The following is a 19,121-nucleotide window of genomic DNA, read 5'->3' on the forward strand; positions in this document are numbered from 1 at the left end:
CCCAAATGCAAACTGTGCTTCAGGTGCCTTCCTTCCCTTAACCTAATTTTCATTAAGAAAGCAATCACTTCTGCTTGAGGCTGCCTTTTTTGGGATAAGGAAAAGGGGAACAAGAAGCTGAAGAAAAGCCTTTCTACTCCAGTTTTAAACCCTGAGAAGGCATGAAAACAAAACACATGCTAGGGGATTTATCCCAGCCCCAGCAGCCCCCTTATCTTATTTTTTTTTTTTTTTTCCTGCTGACTTCCTGCTCTGGACTCCTTGGCAGCTCCTGGGACAACATCTAAACTTTGCAAACGTGAAGGAATTCAGAGGGAGCCCTGGACGTCAGTGGGTCATAAATCAGGGTTTGTTGTGGCCCTTCTCTCGTGAGGCAGAACATGTGCAGGCAGATAAGAGCCTGGAGGAAGGAGAGGCACAGAGAAAAGAAACACCGGTAGGAAAGACCCCATAAGAAATGCTTTGACAGCCTCAATTGAGCTGAGCAGCCCAGGAGGGGCTGGAGTGAGGTCCCATTGTTGAGGGAACAGGGCCCCACCTAATTTGAAGCAAATTTGCTCAGGAGCTGGAAGGGAGCTCTTTTGCCTCACCATTGAGGTTTTGTGTCACTGGCAGTGGGATTTTCCCAGTGAGGCAGTATTTTCCATCTGGCTGATTCATCCTCCAGGGATATAAATAGACACAACCTCCACCAGCTCCAGTGGTCTTGCACCAACTTGCATCAGCGCAAGAAAGTCATGGGGTGGAAAGTTCCCAATGCTTTGCTCTGTCCCAGCCACTGCCAGCTGGGCTCTTGCTGGACATCAGTCCTGGCTGGACTTAGGAAAAGTCAGAGAATTATCCCAAACAAATTGCAAAACTCCCTTTTTCTTGGTCAACAGAAGATACAAGTTGGCTTCCTCCCAGGAAGCTTTCTCTTATATCCATTTTTTTAAACCCTTGCTTTGCTCTTGGTTTAACCCCCCTTTTCATAGAATCCCAGAATGGTTTGGGTTGGAAAGGACCTTAAAGGATGTCCATGGGCAGGGACACCTTCCACTATCCCAGGCTGCTCAGAGCCCCATCCAACCTGGCCTTGGACATTTGCAGGGATGGGGAAGACACAGTTTCTCTGGGCAACCTGTGTCATGGTCCCACCACCCTCAAAGTAAAAGATTTTTCCTAATATCCACTCTCACCCTACTCTCTGTCAGTTTGAAGCCATTCTCCCTTGTCCTGTGTCCTATATGTCTTATAAATTTGATTGTTTGGATATTTGGGCTGTGGGATGTTTTGCTGGTACTCCACAACAAAACTGGGCATGGTGGGGATCCACTGGGGAGTTGCTAAACCCTGGATTTAGCAGTGGATTTAAGGCTTTTAAATATTAATCTTTTTAACTGGGGCTGGTGGGAGGATAACCCGGCAGCAGCTCCAGACAAGGAGGTGATGATGTTTATTCCCTGGCTGCATTGTGTGGAATGCAGATGAGGGTTTAAGTGGCTGTAATTACCTGCGCAAGGTGTCATTTCTATTTTACAACAACACCAAGCTCAGCTGAGCCTGGATCTGCTGCCTTGGCTTGGGTTCCAAGCATCTTCCAGCCTGCCTCTTTTCCCTGCTTGCCCAGCATTTTTCCTGGGAATAAAACCCTTTTAAATGCTGGTTTTACTCCCCTGGTGCTCCATTATGATGCCATATCATGGCCAAGGATGAATGTCTGGTTAGAAATGTTTGTTATTTGCAGACATATTCACAGAGGCATTTTTTGCATCTCTGTTACACTTGGGCCTCTCAGGAGAGGAGGGATCCCTAGAATTTGGCTGAGCTTGCTTCTTCCTTGTGAAGGATGGTTTCAATAATCTCTCCAGCTTCCAGAAATAAAATGCAGCGAGACCTGTTCTCTTTAGGTTGGGTTTGGGGGAAAATAAAAGAAAAGGAAAAGGAAAATAGGGAGATTCCTGACATGCCTGCAGAAATTTGGTTTTGGGGGAGAATGGGCAAACCTCCCTTCCTGTGATTAACACCAAAAATCCATACCAAGAATGCAGTGGTTACATCAGATGAGGCCTCACAAAACAGCTCATGTCCCTTCCATAATCTTGTTTCTCCCTGCCAAAACCCTCCTATGGAAATGGGATCAGCAGGATGCAGCTTTACAGGGCTCCCATTGTGCCTGCTGCCCTGGCCTGTGCCCTGGATCTGTGAGGTGCCCTGCTCTGTGGCACAAACTGATCCAAAATGGGCATCGTGGGGTGGGAGCAGCAGTGACTCCTGCAGTGATGGAAGCCTGGAAGCGAGCAGGAAAATTTGGGAGGTGCTGCCAGAACTGTGACAGAAATGAGGAGCAGGGTGGTTGCTGTGGGTCCCCCTGCAGTGGGGCAGGGTTGGGAGGCTTGGGGGCTGCAAGGAAGAGGACGAGGAAGAGGATGAGGAAGAGCAGCTCACTAGGTGGCATTCTGCCCTCTGATTGCAGGTGGGAAATTGGGAAGTGGGGTTGGAAAGTGGGAGTGGCTTCCCACAAGAATCTTATTCCCACAAAGGACCCAACACTCCTGGTCATCCTGGGAGCCATGGTTGGTGTGATGGGGTGGTTGGTGTGTTGTCCTGACTGCCCAGGAGGCCCTGATCCCGAAAAATCCTAGTTCTAGAGCTCATATTTTTGGGGCAAAGCTCAAACTAGTGTTCAGAATATGCCTTCAGAGTTAATAAACCAATTAACTGGTCAGGATTAAGGTTTAGAAACTCAGGGTTTCAACTGTCGGTTTTGGTTTTTTAATTTTTCATTTTCATTACTGCTTATTTTTGGGGCTGGCAGATATGCTAGCATCAATCCTCACCTCAGTCCCACTGGTTGTTTTGTTGCTTCCAAATTTCTGGTTCCCTAAATCCCTGGTATTTCAGTTGGACAGCCTTCCCCTCTGGTTCTCCACTGCTGTGTGCTGTTTAAAGGCTGTCAGGCCTGATTCTCATTTACACTCTGGCAGCACAAAGCTTCACACCCACTTGAGGGTCCTTTTCTTCTTCCTGAGTGTTGGAAGGAGGACTTAGATGCAGGAGGGAGCCATCCCCATCATTGCATGGGGCTGTTACACAATTCCTCTGGTTTGAGTCAGCTTGCAGCACCCTCTGTGACCCTTCTGCATGGAAAACCAGGAGCAAAATGTCAGCTGGGATTGATTTCTGCAGCCCAAGGTGGAGCCTTGGGCCTGAGCAGGAGCAGCTCCAGTGCAGGAGTGGATTTTGCAGTTCCTGTGTTGGAGCTGTTGTAAAACCTAAACTTCCCTGTGCTTCATTATCGAATTTGCAGGGCATCCCCAACGAGGGGAGAGAGAATGATGATGCATCTGACTCCATCTTATCAGAAGGCTAATTCATTACTTTATTTCACTATATTATTCTATACTATGTTGCATTACATCTAAATTGAATCTGCCAAGCACTCAACTGCACAGAATCTCGTAACTGTCACCCTCAGTCCCAACACACACACACTGATAGGCCTTGATAGGCCAAGGAAACCAAACACCATCACTTTGGGTAAACAATCTCCATATTGCATTCTGCTTTGGCACAAACAAGGCACAGCAAATGATAAGAATTGTTTTTCCTTTCTCTGAGGTTCAGAGAATGTGAATCCCAGAAATATTCTAGGGAAGAATTGTGCCTTGCTTTTCTCTGTGAAGAGAAATGTGGCCACAGTTCCTGTTGCATGTACTGCCAGCTCTGGCTCCAGCTGTGAGGAACAGCCTGATGACATGCCAAGGGTCTGTCCCTGAGCTCCAAGGAGACTCCAAGGAAAGGCAGGATGGGTGAATCCAGCTGTACTCAGGGAAAGACAGGATGGGTGAATCCAGCTGTGCTCTGCGCAGCTCCCGGCGCTCGTCATGCGCCCGCGGTTCCTGATGGATCCCTCGTGCATCCAACGTCAAATTAGTGGGTGTGTCTTATAAACAAAAAGCAATAATCCCGTGAGTCAGAGCTGAAAATTTTCCCTTCTGTGCGAAGTGTTCATTATTCTGGAATTTTAAGTGAGGGGAAGGGCTCAGTGGAGAGGGTTTGTGCTCTCTGGCTGCTTCCTCCAGCAGCTGTGGGGACATGGCCAGCCATGGCTCTTCTGATGCTCCGTCCTCTGCACACATTTTTAGGGCTGCTGCTGATGTCTCAAGGTGGCAACTTCCCTTCCTGAGTGTGAGGCTAAGGAGAAATCATTTTATTGTTGTTTTTCTTTAATTTTATTTTGCCCACCTTGGTTTTTTTAAGTGAGTTCACAAAACCACCACAATTTCAAAGTAGTATTTTCCCAGAGATGTTGGCATCACATTTAGGCATGAGCCATAGGAGGGGCTTCAAAGACCTCAGTGATTTTGGGAATTCTCTGCTCCAGAGCCCAGGTTGGCACAGGTGTGTTTGATCCCCAGTTCTGTGGTTCCCTGAGGGGAAGTGCTGGATCTATTTAGATATTTAGAGAGGGGATCAGACAAGGAGGGTCTGAGGGAGCTGGGAGCTGGAAGGGGCTGAGGCTGGAGCAAAGGAGGCTCAGGGGCCCTTGTGGCTCTGCACAAGGCCCTGCCAGGAGGGCACAGCCGGGGGGGTCGGGCTCTGCTGCCAGGGAACAGGGACAGGAGCAGAGGGAGCGGCCTCAGGCTGGGCCAGGGCAGGCTCAGCTGGGACAGCAGCAGCAATTTGCCCATGGAAAGGGAGCTCAGGCCTTGGCAGGGGCTGCCCAGGGAGCTTTGCAGTGCCCATCCCTGCAGGTGTGCCCTGGAGGTGGCACTGAGTGCTCTGGGCTGGGGACAAGGTGCCCATGGGGCACAGCTGGCACTCCATGGGCTGGGAGGGCTTTTCCCTCCTTGGGGATTCCAGAATCCTCTAAATCTCTGATTTTTATAATGGAAGATAAATAGCTACAGCATGTCAGTATCTAAGTCAAGGGAGAATCACTTTTCTAACCTTGACAAAGTGCTGCAGGAAAGGATCTGGTGGAAAACAGGAACAGCTTCCCTGCCAGTGAGGCCAGAAGACCCTCAGAGCACTTGGGTGGAATTCCTGAACTGCTGGAAGCATCACCCTGTGCTTTCAGGCTTTTTGTCAGCTGGAAGCCTCTGCCAGAGCTGCAGTGTGGTGAGGAGCCTGCTCCTCATCTCCTCACATCTGGACCCCGTTACATCAATGGCAAAAGCAACTCTCTTTTGCAACTCCATCCAAAAACTGCAGGCATCAGCCCTTCACAGCTAATGAGAGCTGAGCTGGGGGAGAGCTTCTCCTCCAGAGCCCCGTGACAAGTCAGCTGCATGCCTCTTGATCCATGTCATTTTATTCCTTCTGGAGACCTCACATAGGCACAAATAGAGAGATTTGAAAATAGTGTGGCTCCTGCTTATTTATCTTGCAATGAATTCAATGTCTTAAATCACTGCCCTGCTAAAAGCCTGTCTTTCTCCAAGATCACATCCTATGAGGTCAACTCAAGCAAATAAAATGGCTACTAAATCTTTGCTTGTCATTGCAACACTTTTTTAAAAATATAGTTTTATTTTTTAAAAACAACAGAACACTTCAGTATTCATTCCAGTGTCATAAACATGCTAAGTAATTGAGTATTTATCTGAAGAGAATGAGAAATGTGGAATTTATTTCTAGGACTTGAGCTTTAAATAAACAAGACACTTTTAAACATAACTCCATTTTGGATAATGAGATGTTTTCATGGACATAATGGCTATTTGCAGCATGTTTTCCCATGACTTTTTTTTTTTCACAATATGACATTTAAATCAGACTAGTACAGAATCTTTGTGCATTAATAGAGGTCAGCTCTTCTCAGGAGTAAATATTTGTATATCTGTGGGTGTGTGTGATATGTCTCATCCAAGAACTGTGTGTAACAGTGGCAGTTAATTTGGTTTAATAATCAAGCTGTAAAAATCTAACAGATTGATCAAACTCATAAATTGGCTTCCTGGTACAAAAGGCATCATATAAGTAGGTTTTCCTACTCGTATTAAATATTGTTTGTGTAAATATATGGATACACCTAAAGAAACATGATGGATCTATCACCAAAGTGCTGTGATCCCTGACTCTTAGGTGTGGAAAACTTCAGTGCTGTCCCATAAAAGTAAAAAAAAAAAACAAGTAAAACACCACATAGGCATCAGTATTGTCATGTCACGTGGGACTTTTTATTTAATCCAGACTGTTTTTTATTTAATCCACTTTTTATTTAATCCTGCACTGCTGAGAGGGGCAGCTGCTTACAGCAGAACCACCTTGTGAGGACAAAAAGGGACATTTCTGTCACCTGGCCAACAAGGGGTCCACAAAATTTCTGTTTTCCACAGGCATGGAGGATTTCTAGCCATGCAGGTTCCTCTGCTGAATCATCCCTGCCCCACCTACACAGAGCTGAGATTTGCCTGGAATAAGCAGAGATGCCTGAAATAGATGTGAGCAGACATGAGCAGCAGTGTTTGTCAGGGAGAGAAAAGCACTTTGTGTTTCATTTTATGTTCAGTGTCAGTGTTGGAAGAGAAGTTTCAGTCCTTGTTTTCCAGGAACTGGTGGGGTTTTTCCCCCCTTCTCTTGGTGTGAGTGGCCTGCAGAGAGGTTGTGGTGGTGCTTCCCCATCCTGTGTGTTCTGATGAACTTGAGTCAGAAGGGATAAAAGGGGTTCTGGGAAGGTGTCTTGGGGTGGGGAAGCACAATTAGGAATGGGATGGAAGTAGATGAGGTGACTTTATTCACACCAGGCACAAATCAAAGTTGAGCCCTGGCATTTGGACTGCAGAAAAGATGGGTTTGGGGTGCTGGTAGGTGAGAGCTGGACATGCCCTGTCTGTGTGTGCTGGGATCAGAAACCAAATGTGCCTTGGCCCGATCCCACAACATGACCAGCAGGAAAAGGATTGGGATTGTGTCCCTGTGCCCCCTCAGGTGAATTCCCACCTGCAGAGCTGCCCCAGCAGGGAGGAGCTGGAGCTGCTGCAGAGAGCCCAGAGGAGGCTCCAGGATGAGCAGAGGGATGGAGCAGCTCTGCTGGCAGGAAAGGCTGGCACAGCTGGCATTGCTCACCTGCACAGGAGAAGCTTTGGGCTGAGCTCAGGGTGGCCTTGCAGGGCCTGGAGGAGCCCCAGGAAAGCTGGAGAGAGACAATTGCCAAGGGATGCAGGGACAGCACACAGGGAAGGGCTTCACACTGACAGAGAATATCATTAAATGGGATATTAGGATGGAATTGTCCCTGTGAGGGTCGTAAGGCCCTGGCACAGGGTGCCCAGAGCAGCTGTGGCTGTCCTATCCCTGGCAGTGCCCAAGGCCAGGTTGGATGGGACTTGGAACAATCTGTTCAAGTGGAAGGTGTCCCTGCCTACAGCTTGGAACTGGATGATCTTTAAGGTTCCTTCCAGCCCAAATCATGCTATGATTTCATGTTCCTGTTTGGGGGACAGTCCTGCTCCTCAGTAAAGCACCCAGCCTGAGCTGGACACCCCTCAGTGCAGGATTCCCACCAGCACCATTCCAGGGCAGCAGATCCTCCCTGGAGATGAGTGACCTGCTCCACTTCCCCATATTAGATAACATCTGTCACGCTGGGCTTTGCCTCTGTCACACTCTGAGTGGCCTTGCCCAGTCACAACTGCTGGGTAAGTGAATTTTTGTTTTTGCAAGGGCCTGTCTCCTCCCCGCCCTCTTGCTAACCCACTTCTGGGCAAAGCTTCCCACTTGGAAATCTGCCTGTCCCATTAACCTCTGCAAGTAGGGTGGTGATTCCAGCTGCTGGGGTGTTTGGGAGCTGCTCCAGGAGACATCACTCCTGGGCAGCTCAAAGCAGGCAGGGATGGAGAGAACCAGCCTGGGCACAGAGGGTCCGGTGCCAGCTGCTCTGCCCTCCTGAGTAACCCACAGAAAACTGGTTTTACTCCAGCCAGGAATCCCCATCTCCAACACATGTTCACCTCCAAGATACCCACACCTCTTGTTTTCCACTTATACAGATAATTCCCTTGCAGACCTTCCCAGTTGGGAACTCACCCCTCAAAGCCTTGATGCCATTTGGTCATTAAGGTCACTCGGTAAATCTGTGCTAAAAAACATCCCAGTCCCACACTGCTGAGGAAAATCCTCACTGGAATTGGAGCAGGGCAAGCTGGTGGTGATGGGATTGTGTGAGCACAGTGGAGGTGGAACAGTGGTTTTTTTTTTGCCCTTGTCTTTCCTTGGAGATGAAAGAGAAAGATCAGAAGAGGGTTGGATCCATTACCTTACCTGTAGGTGTGTGTGTGTACCTGGTACTTATTTACGTTGGCGTCTGTGTACAACTGGGCAGATAAAACCAAAGAATTTAGGACATATCTGGCACAGCCACACACACTTTCAGAGCACAAGATAAACAATAGATGATTGCATGTTTAAAGCATTTTCCTTGATAAAAGATTGAATAATTTACCAGTAATGACAGGGGAGCAATGGAGCGGTCAGCGAACCACAATGCACGACAATTGCACCACACCAACTCCAGCCATGCTGTTGGGGCTATTTTGTTTGTTTGTCTTGGATGTAATTATTTTTGGCAAGCATCTGTTGGAGTTTACAACAGAGTAGATCCATTGGGAAATGCCCCATGGGAAGTGTGGAATGGAATGTGAGTGTAAAAGCGGCGTGGAGGAAAATTAGAATTTTTTTTGTTTTGGTGCTGGCTTGGAGGAGATGCACTGAACTGGAGAATGAGAATGAGCACATCTGGCAGAGACAGACCTGGGAATAGGATTGTCCTACGTGGTCCCAGCAGCACCTTTGTTGAACAGGGAAACGGACTCATAGAATGGTTAAAATTGGAAAATATTCCAAAAATGGTTAAAATTGGAAAAGACTCCAAAATTATCTTGTGTAAGCCTTCATGGATTACCACCTTTTCAACCAAATTAGAACACTGTTCCAGTTGTTTCTTGAACACCTCCCTGGGCAGCTCCTTCCAACGCCTGACAACTCTTTCATTGAAGAAATTTCTCCTGTTTTTCAACAGTTCCTCTTCTGGTGGAACCTGAGGCCATTTCCTTTAAGGAAAAGAGGCTGTCCCCCACCCTGCCCACAGGACAGTGCTGCTGAGCTATTTCTCCAGCTTTCTTTGCCATGGCTGAAGCACAGCAGTTCATCCATTTGGTGCTGCCAGCTGAGTTAGATGATGCCAAGCCGTGTGAGCTCATGGGTTCAACACCTTCAGTTTGCTGGAGCTGATAGAAAATCACCAGCTTTGTCTAAATTACAGCTTGGCCCTCATGAGGTGTCAGGGAGTCAGGTCACTGTGTGGGTGCTGCTGTGACCTGGGTCAGTGGCTGCCTGCACCCTGCAGAGCTTGGGGACGTGGGTTTGGGCTCCTTCCTTGTGCCCAGGCTCCAGTGACACAGACTGGGAGGGTCTTATCCTCATGAACACTGTGTGAGCAAGCCTGGCCTCCAGATCTGACTGGGGAAAGGTCTTAACAGATGGTTCAGACTTGCAAAGCACTCATGTTTCACTGAAGAACAGGATTTATGGTGTATCAAACGTTCAGGACTATTTTTGTTCATCTCCTGTTTAGTTTTGCTTAACTCTTCATTTGCTTCTTTCTGCTTTGTCTTTGGGAGCATCCTGACCCATCTCCAAGCTGTCTCAGCAGGGGAATCAGGGTTTTCCAGATCTTTTTGGCTGTCCCAGCTGGGCTTTCCAGATACTTTTCCCCTCCATTCTCTGCTTGAAAGACAGAAGTAGCACCCCCTAACCAGGGCAGAAAGGCCAGTGGGCAGAGCCAGGTCTTGCCCAGGCCCCCTCTTCACGATCCTGAGGAGCAGTTCCATGCTCAGGGCAGCCACAACACCCTCTACCCACCCCATGGCCATGCAGGAATTCTCCCCCAGCCCTCCCCATTCCCCTTTGGCCAGGATTGTCACCCATCACTGCTTGTGTTCACCCTGTGTCCCAGTGCCCTGCCCAGCCAGGCTCTGTCCCTGCTGCCACACAGCAAACCCAGGCTGGAATTCATGGGAGTCCCTTGGAAAATCACTGATAATGGCTGTGCAGCAGACAGGTGATTTTACTGTACACAACATCACACAGAATTTTACCATCTGTTTACAGTCAGGTTGTGTGGGAAGGAGAATTTAAACAAGGGGGAGTTTTAAGGTGGTATGGGGAGGCGAAATTCCTGTGACTTTTAAAGCTGAGAATGCAGATCTCAGGGAGAACTCAAAAAAAGGGATAGGAACCCCAAGGCTGCAGAAGATGGGCAAATGCATTGAGAAACATGAGTGTTAGAGCAGGTCTAAGATATTTTCATTTTCTTCTGATTTCTCTTTGAAGGGAGTGAGATGATTGTCCCAGTACCCTGCCCAGGCAGGCTCTGTCCCTGCTGCCACACAGCAAACCCAGGCTGGAACATGGGAGTCCTGTGGAAAATCACTGATAATGGCTGTGCAGCAGATAGGTGATTTTACTGTACACAGCATCACACAGAATTTTACCATCTGTTTACAGTCAGGTTGTGTGGGAGGGAGAATTTAAACAAGGGGGAGTTTTAAGGAGGGGAGGGGAAATTCCTGTGACTTTTAAAGCTGAGATTGCAGATCTCAGGGACAACTCAAAAAAAGGGATAGGAACCCCAAAGTTGCAGAAGATGGGCAAGTGCATTGAGAAACATGAGTGTTAGAGCAGGTCTGAGATATTTTCATTTTCTTTTGATTTCTTTTTGAAGGGAGTGAGATGATTGGAGTCACACAGTGCCCTCAGCACATCCCACATGGGATTTCAGGGTTTAAAATGTGAAGGACTCCATCCAGCCCTGCTGCAGGAGGCCGAAAAGTTGCTTGCTCCTTCCCCAAAAGTTACTATTCCTTTAGCAGAAAAGCAGGCTGGTTTATGACTCACCCATTCAAGATTATGTATTAAATAGTAAGCTGGACTTTGAGCTGTGACAGCTGAGAGGCAGCACATGTTTGCCATGCTCTGTTACAGGGGTGACAATTGGAAACCTGGCCATTTACATGGTGACTTGTGGACTAAGGAAAACCTTCTCACCTTCAGCAGGAGCTGGGGAAAGTAGCTTGGGTTTCCATGGTTTGGCATGGAAAAATTACTATGTTAGATTTTAAAAGGAGCAGCCAGAACCTGGGGGATTTGAAGGTGTCTGACTGTGCTGAGCTGGGATGCATCTTCTGAGTGAGAGAGGAAACCTTGCTGAAATTGGATGGACAAAATTTCAGTCCAGGGCAAGTGAGGGGAGGATCACTGTCCTGGTCTAGGTTCCTGATGAGGAGAGCTGCTTCTTGATGTTTTGACATAGAATCATGGAATGGTTTGGGTTGGAATGAACCTTAAAGATCATCCAATTCCACCCCATGCCATGGGAAGAGACATCTTCCACTATCCCAGGCTGCTCAGAGCCCTGTCCAACCTGCCCTTGGACACTTCCAGGGATGGGGCAGCCACAGCTTCTCTGGGAAATCTGTTTAAACCTCTTATGGATCCTGCTGGTGGAGTCATGGCCATGCAGAAATATTTGGTTTTGGCCTTTACATCTTCCCCTACAGCAGATTCAGCTGTTTCACTGTGGCTTACAAAGTGTGGGCTTTGCAAACTTGCATTTCTAATTTTTCTCTTCACAGACCTTTTGTTGTGGCTTGGGTGTTTCCCATGGCCCTGCTGCCTGCAGCAAGCAGAGCAGTAACCTTCAGTGCTGTGGGTCTGCTGAAAGTTAAGGATAAATTTATCCTGGGAAGCAAGATCAACCAGGGGATGAATTTAGTTCCATGCCAGGCTAACACTGTGCCTATGCTGCAGACAGATTCTATTTGAAGTAAAGCTAAAATGACAAAGAAGCCTGAAATGTAGTTAAAGAAAAAGGGATTGAACTCGAGTTTGTTAATCAGTAGTTTTTAGATCTCCTTTTCTACTCCAACCCAAATAAGCTCTGGCTACCCATCTGTGCTATGACCAAGCCTGTTCTCTCTGCAAACACACACCCAGCCTCACGAAGCACCATTTTTCCATGCAGAGGTGGGGTTGGCTGCTGTGATCTTGAAATTAGACCTGCAAGAAGTTCATATCACAATGTTCTTGTTTGCCTATCACTGCTTGTTCATAGCAAAAAAAAAAAAAAATTTTTTTTGCAAGGTTCACTGAGGTTGATGAGGTTTGACTTAGACACCCTGATGCCACCTGATCCATTCTGAGCAAGAATTTGCTGCTGCCTGGCAGCTGTGGCTTAATTTTCCAGGATGGTGCTTCCTTCCCTAGTTGTGCCTGAGGCAGATTCTGGTTAGGGATGGTTCCCTGTGCACAACATCTGCTCTGCTGTGTGCTGGTCACGGGATCTGCTGGGCTTGTGTAAGCCTGTGGTGAGCTCTTCTGGCACCGGCTTTTTCTGTGCACGGATCGCTGCCAAGTGTTTGGGGCTCCAGGCTGTGCCAGATCCCCACTGCTCGCACAGATGGTTCCAAAACCCTCTGTGCAGATCATTTCCCTCCTCTGACAGGCTGAGGTGTCCTCATGCCATGCTGCAGTTATGTTTTCACTGGAAGGTGGTTTCAAAAGTAAACCTCCATGTCTTCACTCAGCAGTTGTTCTCGAAAGCCAACTGAAGTTTCTGTCTGAGTTTTATTTAGCTAGAATTTGCTCCCTAGTGCAGCAGGCATTACCATAAAATCCTGTTTATTAGTAAACTCAGTGACCTGCCCTGGTGAAAATCCCTTCCCAAAGTCTCACCCTGTTCCTCAGCAGTAGGTGCAACCACCGAGTGACGTTAGTTTCGTAGTTTGAGGCTTAAAAAAATTCCCCCAAACCAAACCAACATATAATAATTTGCAGATGTTGGCAGACAGTGATGATGCATGAGTTGAAGCTCTCTTTGGGTGCCAAACCACAAATATATATATCATTTTTTATAGTCTCCCATTCCTGGAACTGAAAGAGGCTTCAAAACAATCAATATGTAAACACAAATACAGAGCACTGCCTTCTGAGCAGCTCCAGTGCTGCTACTGCTGCTACACACAGAGGGCTTTTTCTTAGTGCCTGTGTCCTCCTTCAGAGCTGCTTTTTGTCCTTTATTTACAGGCACAGGTCTGCAGGGCCAGTGCAGCTCCTGCAAAACAAGGGGAGGTGCTCACACTTTCTGACCTTTTAAAGTTGCTGACTGTCTTGGTTTGGAAAGACAGGTGCCTGCTAAGGAAGGCAAGAGCCTCCCTGAAATGGAAAATGCAAACCTCCTCCCTCTGAATTCCTATAAAATTTAAATTAGGGGCTCTCAGGCAACAAATATGGGAGCAGGAAATAACAGTTCTTTAGTAGGGCAGAAAATAAAAAATATAAAATAAACAATGCAGTAAACTAAAACAACACTGACAGAGTCAGAACCCAACCTGACACCCTGTGGGTCAGGGTACTGGTAGCAGTCCCATTGGAATTGTGGCTCAGCCCTCCTGCAGTGTCAGGGGTGGTTCTGCTGGAGCAGGGATCCTGTAGAAAGGTGCAGTCTCTTCCTCTGAAGATCCAGTGGAGGAGGCAGCTGCTGTTCCTCTGGGAATCCAGTGGAGAAGCTGTGCTGGTGTTCCATAATCTCCAGATTCTATCCAGGTAGGAATGCTTGGCTCCTCCCTCTGGGCTCACCTCTCCCAATGGGATGCTGTGGTTCTTATCAGCCATGCAGGGACATTCAATGGCTGTTATCAGCAGATGTCCCCTCCTGAGGGAAGAGTGATTGTGAAAGAGATAAGGAAAACTGCCCACTTGATAAAAGACAACTGCCATACAGATGGTGATAGAACACATCTTGCCTTGCAATTTGAGACACTGACCAGTGTGGGCTGTTTCAGGCTGAAACCAGGAAAGAATGATGTTCTATTTACTGCTGGATTTCCTTATGGGCTTTCTGCTTAGCAGCACTGTGTCCAGGGGCTTTGAAAACTGAAGTTTTCTCTTTGTTCCTTGAAATCTTTATCACAAGAGTGCTCCTTTCCCTCCACTGCCCTCCATGGGTATTTTACTTCCAAACCAAAGGGTTTCTACTTTAGAAGATGAGTTTTCTTTTCACATGAGGGCCGTGCAGAAAATGACATCAAGCTTACTTTGAAGCTAATTTTGGTGTCTTCTTAACATCTTCTCTTGCTGGGAAATGAGCTGATATCATCACCCTGACAATCCAGGAAGGGCCAGGTTGTGGTCAACTGCAAACCACTTTCAACCACTCTATCAAATTGAACTTTCCAGCATGGTCTGCCATGCCTTTGGGGTATCTGTTGTTAGATTGTGTCTAGGGCACCAGTCAGAAACTGGGACACCATTGAACTGGGTCTAGTACAGCCAGATATTGGAGAGAGAGAAGAGAGAGAAGAAAATTTAGGATTAGAAATGCAGGGCAGCAAGTGAAGGAGTGAGATCAAGGGACAATAATCAGGAGGAAATTTGGTATGCTCAGCATTCACTGTTGTATTCCTTCCTGCATTTATTTATTGCAGCTTTCCTGGTAAAGACAAAGCTTTTAAGAAGACTTTAAAGAAGGTAATGAAGTTCCTGAGAGTTCCTTCCACAAATCTGCCCTGGAACGTAGGGAGAACTTGGGAAAAAACCCAAAGGTGCTTCTGAAGTGGCAAACTGAGGATGGAAGGGGCACTGCTGGCCAAACATGGTGCAGCTGGAAGCCCAGCATCCAGGAGGGATGGTGTGTGAAGGGATGATGAGATGCTGATGGTTTGGTTTGGTGTGGTTTTGAGGGTGAGGGAAATTCCCCATGGACAGGGTGTACCAAGGTGAGGGAAACCTTCTCTCTGCAGTATTTGAGATGTGTGGAAGCAGAAGGAGCTTTTATTTATTAAGGCTAAAGAAAAAATGTGCTGTCTGAGCACAGATGTAAGGGATTGAAAGGCCACAGAGGGGATTTTTAGCTGCCTGGATGGGTGGGAGACCACATAATTTAGAGAGATGACAGAGGGAGTTTGTGTAAGCTGGACAAAGCAACCACAGGGACCTTTGATCTTACTGGTTAAATCCCAAATGATACAAAGGTGTTAGAAAAACCAGGTGAAAAATGGGATTTCGTTCAACAAGGTCCTACATAAAGTACTGGGCTTAGCTGAGAAGAAAACAACCATGTAGCTCTGCCTGCTCCCTGGAATTTCTTCAGGAAAAAAACAATTTTCAACTCCGGGCTATCTGGAGCAAAAGAGTCTGCAGGAAATTTGAACTCATCTGTTTGCTGCAGTGAGCATTAATAAGGATGTGAATGAACTGTGCTCCAGGAAAGATCCACAGCTGGAATGGTGAGCAAGGAAACCAGGGACTAGATCAACATGGTTGTGTAGGAACTGGGAGGATTTGGTCTAGAAAAGTGAGGGATGGGAGACAATATTGTAATATAAAAGGGTGCTGCCAAGATGAATCCATTCTCCTTATCTGTGGTCATTAAGGCAAGAAGTCCCAGGGTTAAATTATGGCAGGAATAAGCCAGATATCAGGAAAAACCAAAACTTTCTACCAGTCTAAATAACAAAATCAGGTTTAAAGTGGCTGGAGAAGCTCTGCAGTCTCTGTCACTGGAGGTTGTTTCAACTTAGGTAGCCAAAAATGGTTCATCAAGGATGGCTGGGCCTGCCGAGCTCCCTGGGATGGGCCTGACATCCCCATGAAGTCTCTCCCAGCCCTGAAGATTCTCCCTGAAGAGGAGGTTGCCCACAAGAATTAACATGAAGGATTAAAGGCAAGGCTACCCACGGGATGGGTCCTCCTTTCATGTGCTAAAAGAAGTTTAAAATCTAGGGACAGAATCAGCAGGCAACTGCAGCTCAGGGTAAAGGGTGGTATAAGTAAAAACATATACTGGGTGGGTGAAGACTTGGAAAGGCTCATTTAATAAACTCATTTAACAAACTCATTTAATGAGACTGAGTGTGTTTCCAGTGTGTCCCCATAGCAGGAAATTGTTAGAAGAGGGCCTAGAATGAGAAAGGAAGAAAGGAACCACTCAAAATGGTGAATGGACTTTGAGACAGAAGGGAAAAAAAGAGTCTACAGCTGGAGAGGGTTTAAAAATTTTAGTAGTATCAGAAAGAATCAAGTGCAATTATAATGTGAAAAGAAAAATATTGGAAGAGGCAGGGCTGTTCCTTCCAAGGGAAATCAGCAGACAATTTAAGAGGGGGATCATGTGCAGATAAGCCACCAACAAATCTCCTCTCCTTTGTGCTCAGTCCCATGGTGCAGTCACAGAGGAAAAGGGACCAAAAGTGACAGAAGGGTCTGCGGGCTTCTGGTTCATCTTCTGCCATGTGGAACTGGGAAACTTCCCTCTGGAGAAGTGGAGACAGATGGAAGAGTGTAGTGATGAATCAGAGGTGATGAGAAGGAAGCTAGGCTTTCTCATACAGGATCCAGAGTAGATTCCTGGGTAGGAATCCCTCAGGACAGCTGGAAAGTGGGACAGGGTAAGGATGGAGGGAGGTCAATGCAGTCATGGAGCAAAAGGCAGCAGTAGTGTAAGGAAGGGACAGAGAAAAGTGGTGTCAGATGTGCCAGGGGCTGCCAGTGGCCAGGGCAGACCTTGTGTTGGGAAGCAGGAGCCAGCAGGAGGGATTTGGAGGCATGTGAGAAGGAATCAGAGCTGTGCCACCAAGTTACAGCGAGGAAGGAGCTCGGAGTGGGTCCCAGCAAAACAAAAGTAGTCAGTGGTGACAGGCTGGAAAGTGTAAAAACACATATGTACAGTGACTGGGTGTGAAGACAAGGACTGAGAGATGATGCACAAAGCAAGTGGGAAACAGATGGAAAGTTGTGATCTGGGGAGAGGGATGGGAAAGGGCAAAGTGGAGTGACCAGCCTTGGGGCAAATGGGAGAGCACAGCCAGCAGCAGGGTGAGGGTGAATGGGGCATGAAGGAGACAGAGCAGGATGCAAATGGAGGGCCAGGACTGGAACAAGGGTGAGGGATGAAGGAGTGGGGATGTAACCTCTGGAATGAGAGTGAAAACAAGAGGACCAGTGTGCAGAGCTGCATTTCTGGAGAGAGCTGAAGGGAACCATGAGGGGCCTGGGAATGGGTGCATTCTGGGCTGTTCATCTGCAGTTCTGAAATCTCTCATCCTCAATAAATGTCCCTCAGCTCCTCTGTCTTCCTCCCCAGTACCTAACCAGCCTCTGAGGTTCTGAATTCCCAACTGGAAGCCTCTCCAGTGGGCATAGCCAGCCCCCTGCTCATCTGGCAGCAGTGCCAGGTGCTGCTGCTGGAGACTAAAAGGCAATTTGCTTTTTGTATTCAAAGCCCAGACACTTGTCTCCAAGGTGAATCAGGGAACTTCTGTGTATTAGAAAGAAAAATCCAAGCCAGCAACTTTAAATTATGCACAAGTCTTGAGAGACCTGTATCTCTCTGTGCATTATCCTGAGCCCAAATAGCACAAGTGTTTGAACAAAAAGGCCATAAAGGATTTCTGGGTAAATTCTACATATTTTAAAATAAGTTTCAATGGCTGCTGTGTTTCTCTCCAGCTGGTGGGTGAAGGCAGCCCTCTGTACAGGCTGTGTTCATTGCCTGGAATCTGCTGGCACCTGGAGCAACCTTTATTTGGCTGTGCCCAGGAGCTGAGCTGCAGCCCCCGAGGTGGAGAGAGCTGGCTGGGACACCCAGAGGGTGACACTTCCTTGGCAGGTCTTCCTGCACAGCCTGTGCCAGGGGCTCTGTGGGAAGCCTGAGGAAGCTGCAGCTCTTCTCCTCCTGCCTCCAGGAAAGCTGTAGCACGTCATTGTCACTGTCACTCTCAGGGTGAGCATCGGTGCCGTCACCTCTTTCCTGTCCCCCAGTTCATTTTGAGGAGTAGCAGCTCACTCCAACAAAAAATGCCCATTTAAAGGATAAACCAAAGGCCCCTTTAAAGGATAAACCAAAGCCCTATTTAAAGGATAAACCAAAGCATCCCTCTGAAAATGGGTAGAACTTGGCTGGAGTTCACAGCATATGAGCGCACCAAGGTGGAAGCCAAGGCCAGGGGACTGGTGTCCAACAGCTGAAGGAATGGGAAATGTTTCAAACCTGAATGTCTTTCTCATGGCCCAACTCTGGGAAAGACTACAGGATCTCACATTGCACCAGCAATAGAGATCTCTGTCCAAATCAGGTTAATTTACTTTTTACTTTAACATGAACCAGTGCTATCAGGACTTTGCTTCTTTCTCAGTCACACCAGGCCAGTGGTGTCTGAGGCATGCAGTGATGATGCACAATCTTGCACAATGACCTCTTGTTCTGGGACTAAAAGCTGTTTGTTTACATAGTATAAGATGGCCTTTCAGCCATACAATGTTGGTTCAGTTTAATGACACTTCTAATTTTCCCTCCATGCAGGAGAGCAGAGGAGTTTCACAACCCAGAGCGAAGTTTCCCATGTGTGCTGTGACTCAGTGTTCTCCTGGTGTCTCAGAAACAGAAATTAGAGATCAAGACATCACATCCTAGCACTGTGTAAGTCAGGGTGCTGTGCTTTGGTGTTTTTTTTTTTTTTTAATTTAAATTATCTTCTCTCATAGAGTCAATAACCTGGCAATTATTTTGCAGAAGGAGGGTGGGCCATGTTTCCAGGGAGCAGCGCCAGGACACTTATCAGGCAGGATTCCTCTGAGCCAGTCACCCTTAAACCCTTTTACAGCACAGAAACAAATGCAAATAAGATGCAATTCCCCTCTTCTGGAGTGTCTGCAAGGTGCTCTGCCATTAAACACAATTAGAGAGTGCAGCTCAAACCCAGCTTCCACTCCCAGCTTTAGAAACCAGGGCAGGGGCTCAAAGTTCAGCCCAGGTGTCTGTTTGCTCTTCAGCTGAAGTGGAAGGAGTGCTGAGTTCTCTCTCTGAATGCTTCAGCTGGTGTGGGATATCCCCTGGCTCCTCCCCATGCTTCTCCTCTGGCCATGGAGGGATGTTGGGGCAACTCTCCTGATCCTCAGCTTCTTCCACCAAAACCCAGATCCTCATCCAGCCTGGCCCTGAACACTTCCAGGCTGCCTCTTGATGCATTAAAAAACATATTATTTTTTAATGCCTAAATAACCGTGCAGAATGTGCCTGGAGTGCATTTAATGAGTTGCTATTAGTCATAAGGATTCCACACCGTTGGTGAGTCTGTATT

The sequence above is a fragment of the Melozone crissalis genome, unplaced genomic scaffold (assembly GCF_028551555.1).
Source record: "Melozone crissalis strain CALT ecotype California unplaced genomic scaffold, PUWL_Pcris_2 ptg000075l_1, whole genome shotgun sequence".
NCBI lineage: Eukaryota > Metazoa > Chordata > Aves > Passeriformes > Passerellidae > Melozone > Melozone crissalis.